The 8,044-nt window shown below is 36.4% G+C and overlaps 1 pseudogene; it reads left to right on the top strand.

Moving 5' to 3' along the window:
* The first annotated feature begins 519 nt into the window (after positions 1 to 519).
* Positions 520 to 4,065, top strand: LOC111142935 (annotated as a pseudogene).
* The last annotated feature ends 3,979 nt before the right edge of the window (positions 4,066 to 8,044 follow it).

Consider the following 8,044-nt stretch of genomic DNA (forward strand, 5'->3'; position numbering starts at 1 on the left):
ATATTAGACTTTACGTTTTACTTTATTATTAGTCACCTTTACTGGACAAACCCGTTTATTTTTTACTATTTTTTGTATATTCACCTCAGAAATTATGTAATGCAATTGAGCTTACTTTTCAAATAACAGGAGTAAATCTGAAGGAAGCATTCATGTGAGCTGGAGAAGGATTATTTCTATTTAACTTTCAACTACAGAGGGATAGTTAAGGACTATTCTCCTGGCTCATCAAATTTTCTGTTAATTTCCAAATTTGTGCACTTTAGCAAGACGTTCAGATTACAAATTGTGTATGGAGTATGTATGTACTCAAACCATCTCCATAAGACTCCAGATCCAAAATAAGATCAGAATACCAAAGTAGAAAAATAATGCTGTGGTATTTTCTGTTGCTTGCTGATGCAATTTATTTTAAATTAAATTAGGTTAAATATGTAACTCAAGTGTTATAGTTAATAAAATTACATAATTTTAACATTTATACCACTATTGCATTTAACTTACGGGTGCTTTTTCAAAATGGAAAAGGAAGGTAATTGATCATGGTATGTTAGGGAATAACAATATACTGCCAACAATAGTAACAATATATTTGCCTATTTAGGTAAATTTGATATGTAGGCAAGTGAGAAATAACTTTCTAAATAACCAAATCAAGATATATTTATCTTAATTTATTCATAAGACATTTATTCAGTAAATGTTTGTTGGATTTTCCTAGCCACTTCTCTAAGGTCTAGGAATACAATATAAAAAAAAAAACACAAAAATTTTATTCTCTATTACTTCAAACTCTTTGGACAGTATATGAATGCAGAGAGTAAATTAGATATCTCAGAAAAACATCATTTGTAAATTTAGTAATCAAATTTCATTACACAGATTTGTGGGTTTAGCTCAGACATACAGAGACCTAGCATAGCATTATCACCCTTAGAACAAGAGAAAAAAGTTGAACAGATTGCAAATGAGATTTTTTTTTTAACTCAAGAGAGAACTAGAGTGAGAAGGAAAATAACTCACCCAATATCTGGAGAAAAAGAAGCTCAGGCAGGGAGAAACAAGACACAGCCATTTGTTTACCTGGATTAGATGCCACCAAATGCCATATAAGTCAGTGAAAATATTAAGGTAGACATATTTAATTAGTTGCAAAAGCCTGAGTAGGTTAAGTGTGAGATTGTAAAGTCCTTGAGGGCCACAGACATAGGATAGCTGTGTCCCTTCTGCAGAGTGTTTTCTCTAGGAACACCATGAGGTACTCAGGGAATGTCAGGAAGAAATCTGAATAATGCAAAAAACAAAAAACAAAAAACAAAAAAACAAGAAAACCTCCTTCATGGTTCTTTCTGGGGTTGCAGAATGATAACCACTACCAAAACTCCTCCCAGACCCATCCCTCTATCTCCTTCATGAAATAAAAGATTTTTCTTTTCTTTTCTTTCTTTTTTTTTTTTTCCTGCAGGGGATTTTGCAGGTAAGAAGATAGCCAATTTGTAGACCAGGTACAGAGGGGGAAATTCATTGCATCTCAAGGTAGGAATTGTTGACTGCCACCCATTCCAATCTCAAACGTGCCCCCCATCTCATCTAAGGAACAAAATCCTTAATCTGTAGGTATGAATTAGGGCCTCGAAACTGTAAACTAATGGTACTAGTGGAAAAGCACCACAGTTAAGGAGGGAAGCAAGGAATTAAAAAAAAATAAAAATTCTAACTTGGAGAAGGAGCTCTAGGGACTGCGCTAGCCCTAGGTTTGCATCTGGAGAAGAGACAATCTACTTACAAAGGGCACATGGATGGGATCAAGGCTCATAGTGTCTGCTTAAGACTGAGGCTTATCAGAGCATCAAACACTGCATTCAACTGCCTACCAACAAGCTAACATGCATCTAGTAAAACTAATAATGGATGACACCTGAGAGAACTGCAAGACACAGGCTTTTTCTAGGGAGAAGTGCAAAGGGAAACTCAAAACTAAGTGGAAAGACAAACAAAAGATATTAGAGTTATTTGTAGTGTTTGACCCACTGAGGATACCCCAAACAACAAACCCAGCCCCACATCACAGCCAAGTGAGGCTCATCCCAGGAATGCAAGGCTTGCTCAATACTAAAAAAAAAAAAAAAAAGTATTTTACCATGTTAACAGACTAACTAAATAAGAAAAAAAATTTTTTTATCAACAGATGAAGGAAAAAGCATTTGGCAAAACCAGTTATCTGTTCCTGATAAAAACATTCTACAAACTAGAATTTTTTCTAAGTATCTAAGGACACTTCCTTAATCCAATAAAGAATATCAACAAATCCTACAGCTCACATCATATTTGACATGAGACTACTTTCTGCCTAAGATTAGAAATAAGACAAGGATGTCTTCTTTCCCTACTCATATTCAACATTATGTTGATGTGCTAGTGAGAAAGATTTGTAATAAGGCAAAAAGAAAAAGGAAAATAAAAAGGCATATAGATTAAAAGAAGAGGAGAGGTGGGGGGCCTGCGTGGCTCAGTCAGGTTAGCGCCTGCCTTTGGCTCAGGGCATGATCTCAGGGTTCTGGGATCGAGCCCTCAGGACCCTGAAGCTCAGCATCAGGCTCCCTGCTCAGCAGAGAGTCTGTTTCTCCCTCTCCCTCGGCCTGCTGCTCCCCTTGTTTGTGCTCTCTCTGTCAAGTAAATAGAATATTACCAAAAAAAGAAAAAGAGAAGTAAAACAAAAGATATGACTGTCTATACAGATAATCAAAAAGAGTTTTAAAGAAGATTTCTAGAGTTTTGAATATGTGCAGTTTGTTTTATGTCAATATTTGTTTGATAATAATGCTTTTAAAAGCTTTTTATAAAAATTGCAAGCTAACAAAGCATATTAACTTGCTTTGAGGAGTTGACAATGCCTCCTTAAATATTAAAATATACTTCCTAGGGGCACCTGGGTGGCTCAGTGGGTTAAAGCCTCTGCCTTCAGCTCAGGTCATGATCCCAGGGTCCTGGATTGAGCCCTGCATCGGGCTCTCTGTTCAGTAGGGAGCCTGCTTCCCTTTCTCACTCTCTGCCTGCCTGTCTGCCTACTTGTAATCTCTGTCTGTCAAATAAATAAATAAAAATCTTTTAAAAAAATAAATAAAAAAATAAAATATACTTCCTAAAGTCCCAACCAGTTCCTCCCGCAGCCCCACAGTCTCCCACCTCCTCTTTCCTTTCAACATGATAGATGGTGCCGCATCCTTCATTTGCCATAAGACTGCCTGGCAGGTGGAGCGGCTATGGCCATCTCCAAGACCATGGTAGTGCACATCAAGTGGGTGAAGCTGCTGCTGCAAGTGCAGCAAGCCAGAGACAAATCACCATGGATAAGCAGTAGGGAGGGCATTATAGACTGTATGTTTCATATCCCCAAGGAGCAGGGAGTCTTGTCCTTCTGGTGTGTAATCAGATATTTCCCCACCCAGGCTCTCAACTTTGCGTTCAAGGACAAGTACAACCCCTTCCTGGGTTGTGTGGATAAGAGAACCCAGTTTTGGCACTCCTTTACGGGGAATCTGGCACTATGTGGTGCCATTGGGGCCACATTCTTGTGTTTTTGTGTATCCTCTTGATTTTGCCCATACCCATCTAGCAGCTGGTGTGGGCAGAGCTGGAGCTGAACAGAAATTCAGAGGCCTTGGTGACTGCCTGGTTAAGATCCACAAAGGTGAAGGGCCTATACCAGGCTTTAATGTGTCTGTATAAGATATTATCATCTACCCAGTTTTGGAGCCTGCTTTGGAATCGATGACACTGCAAAGGGAACGCCTCCAGATCCCAAGAATACTCACGTCTTCATCAGGTGGATGATCGCACAATCTATCACAGCAGTTGCTGCGTTGACTTCCTATCCATCTGACACGGCTTGTGTCAGTATGATGATGCAGTCCAAGAAGAAAGGAACTGACATCATGTACACAGGCACACTTGACTGCTGGAGGAAGACTGCTTGAGATGAAGGAGCCAAAGCTTTTTTCAAGGGTGCATGGTGCAATCAATGTCCCCAGAGGCATGGGTGGTTCTTTTGTGCTTCTGTTGTGATGAAATCAACTTGTTCGGGTAAGTTAATTCCTATTTTTTTCCCCTGTGAACAGACTTGTATTATATAACATACCTAGGGTAATTTTTTTTGAAGATTTTATTTATTTATTTGACAGAGAGATCACAAGTAGGCAGAGAGGTAGGCAGAGAGAGAGGGGGAAGCAGGCTCCCCATGGAGCAGAGAGCCCGATGCGGGGCTCGATCCCAGGACCCTGAGATCATGACCTGAGCCGAAGGCAGAGGCTGAACCCACTGAGCCACCCAGGCGCTCCCATACCTAGAGTATTTTTGACAGACTATTGGCTATTTATCAGTGGCAACTCTTTACTGGTTCAAAATGGGAAGCAGTAATATCCATCTGATCAGTTTTCTCTTAAAGCCATTTCCATGATGATGAGACTCAATTACATTTTTTAATTTCAGTCACTCCTGTTAAATAAATTTGAATAAATAAAAAAAATCTGAAATAAAAAATGTCTCTTAGAAACAAATTTTGTTTTTTTCATAAAGAATATTGATCTTTTTTTTTTTTTCAAACAAAGGATAGATTTCAAAATTCTTTGTAACTGATTCATTAAAATTGTATAACTAGTCTCTGGGAGTATACTTATCTTCTTATTTTCTTTTGAGAGGGCCTGGTGTTCAACTAAAGACAGTCTCACCCCATGAAGGCAAACACTTAAAATGGAGAGTTCTTAATGACATTTCAGTTATTTTATTTCAATATAATCCTTTTTTTAAGAAAGGCCTTAATTTTTCTTATTAACTTTCTCATAATGTCACTGATTTCCATAATTTCACATTCATTTGTAAACGGATTTTTCTTTGGATTTATTTTATGAATACATTACTTGCATACCACCTGTTATAACTGTTTCACTATGATTTAGTGCCTTTTCCAGTAAGTACTAGGAATAGCTTTGTGCTCTAACCTTTAGAGCATAATTCGCTAGGGATAAAAAGTAGTTATGAAATCAGTTTTACATTTGAATACCAAAATTAATTAAATGGACATCAGTAGGATTGTTTTAGAGCATGTGTCCCACATTAGACATTGTCCATTTTCTTAACCAATATTAGTTTGTAAATAAAAAGATCTACATTTCTTAAGAGAAATTGTTAGTAAGTAATGTTTACATCTTCTTAAAGTTACCTCAGTGCTCTGACTTCAAATATTTTCACTCATAAATACCCTAGGGCTCTCTGAACTTTCTAGTGGAACATAGAAATATTTAAGTTCTTAAAAAAGTAACTGAACATATGGGCAAGTATCAGGACATTACCGTAAAAGTGAATTGAAGGATGTTTCTCTTCCTAATTGTATTATTGAAATGTGCAAGAATTCAAGTGTTTTTCATATGCTGTTTAAACTTAATTCTGTAGAGCAACTGACCATCTATTATTTGTTGCATTAATAGCTTCCTTTCGGGTTACTGAAATTATTAGAAAACTATTTCCTGGAGTGGCAGGGCTCACTTTCTCTCTTTGAAAATAAACTACTTAGAGGAGTGAGTACAATTCTTAATGAGTATATAATAATTTTATAGACTTCATGCAACCTATTTTGAAATAAACTTTTGAGTTTAGATGTTCAAATTGTTCATTATGTCTATTAAATTTTTGCCTTATTTTAAGCTATAGTTATAGCCCATTGATATTTGTATTCACCTTCAGTATTTAAGATGTTTTCTTTCACAGTACGTGAGCCCTGAATTACAGTGGTATGCAAGTAATGTCATCATAAGATAAATCCAAAACTGACAGGATGGATCTTTGTTACCACAATTGGAGAACTCTACTACTTTGTTTTTGCAATACATTTTTTCACCTAAGACCAGTGATTCGGGAAATTTTCAGCAAATGTGAAACCATATCCTCAGCCCACCGTAAAGAGATAGTAAACACATTTTACTGAAAGAAATACTACACATCTACTCCTCTAGATCTTCTAAATTTTAAACTTTAGATAAGTCAGATCATTAAAGATTTAAAATCTAGATGTATTATTCCTTTGTTAAATTAGTTTTATACAACCATGACAATATATATCTAGCCTACACTGAAGAACTATAACAAGTATGTTATAGTTACTCTAAGTGTTTTAGCAAATCAATTATATAAATCAATACTTATTCCTTGAATAATGTCTGTGGAACAGACAAAAACGCTATTCACCACATTCCATGGTACCATATTCAGGGAAACTCGCAGGGGTAGGTTTTTCTCAGTAGTTTTCAGGTCCCTGAGAAATAGTCCCATATAGACTAAATGGCAAGTTTTATGGCTGAATATAATCTGATTAATATAGCTGATTTTGCTTCATTTCTTTTGGGTAATGTAATTTGTGACTTACCTCTGGCTGGTGTGAAGAACGTGGCACTGTATATTCGAATAGTGATCTTACCTGCTTCTTCCTCTTTTCCCTCCGGCTTTTCTTACATCGTAAGTACCTGCATTCACTGGGAGCCTAAGGCATCTCTGACTTGTTTGGTAATGGTGCTCTTCCTTCACTTCAAAATGGTGACAGTACAAATTTGGGACGATGTTGATCTGGAACGTATCAAGCTTGTGACAAGTAGCAGCAGTTGCTCTCGTAAGTCTAAGTAAACAAATAATGGAGGGGATTGGCAGATGTTCTGCTGCTGACTCTCATGAGCATGCGTACATGGGCTTCTTTCAAGGAAGTACAGGGCTGCAGTTCAGGCTTCCCGCTGGTCTAGCTGAAGCTAGATTTACTCTGTTTCTACTGTTTTGTTGTCCATATTTGCAGTATAAGCTCATGTGACTTGAGGAAAGAGGCCCCATCAGAAAGTATGAGTCTAAAACCAAAAACTTTAATGACCTCATTTCCTACACTATCAAATATAAACTCCCCAGTAGACTCTTAATACCTTTGTCAATGCAACTAGATGTCTCACCAATACTTCTTCACCTTTATTTTTAGATACTTGGTAAATATATCATGTTCATTTATTCCACCAATTAGTCCCTTATTTATTCATCCATTTATTCAATTAGCATGTTAATATTTATTAGTTTTAAGGTAATGGTTACCTGCCATTATGCATATAATGTAACACTGGCAGCAGCATCCCTCTTCCACATTATTATTTAGGATTAAAAATGTAAACTTCCTGAGAAAACCAGTAATGCCTAACTCTGAGAGGAGTGACTGATAGTAATTCCTAAGTCCAAATTAAAATAATTTTATTTTTGTGCTAATGAACTATTATAAAAGAAGAACCCAGGAAATGTCAATGTATTTAATTTATAAAGATTTTATAATGTTTTATTTTATGTTTAATCTTTATTTTATAATGCCACTTAGAATGCATTTTAGCTCAAACAACTTTGAGGAATTAAAGTGAAAGTTCATTAACATGTTACTCTGGGGAGACATTTATAAACAAGTTACAATAAACATTATCTATGTTATATTGAACTGCACTGAAAACCAGAAGTCACACTTCCAGTAAGTTAAACCACATTCTTCTATTAAGTGAAGATGTATGAGTCCTTGTGTCAAGATGTTTAGTGAGAACCCAGGAAAAAAAGAAAACAGAACAGAACTTCATTTAGCCTCAGTAAGTCCAAGGTGAGACAGGACCAGCTGAGTAGAATGATAATTCATGCAAGCAACTGGGAAATTTGGGGGAAAAAAAAATTCCCAGCAACTAGGAAATTTAAAGAATTTTTCTAAAAATTTTTCAATTTAAAATTTTTTTTAAATATTGAGAGAGGGAGAGAGCTCTGCAACTCAAGATGTGGTTGGTGCATTTTGATGACATCATTTGGAAGCATGCAGGATAGCAATACTCCTCCTCCTTACTGAATCCAAATGCTTTTTTTCAAGGACATCCAAGTAATGTGCATGTACATTGAAGTTTGAGAAACACTGACATAAGTGCTATGGAGACTAAGACAGAGATTGTGAGCCTCCCAGCAAGGACAAATGGACTCTTAGGGAGTAACTGAAGAA

The sequence above is a fragment of the Enhydra lutris genome, unplaced genomic scaffold (genome assembly GCF_002288905.1).
Source record: "Enhydra lutris kenyoni isolate GAN:26980312 unplaced genomic scaffold, ASM228890v2 scaffoldscaffold9, whole genome shotgun sequence".
NCBI classification, from domain to species: domain Eukaryota; kingdom Metazoa; phylum Chordata; class Mammalia; order Carnivora; family Mustelidae; genus Enhydra; species Enhydra lutris.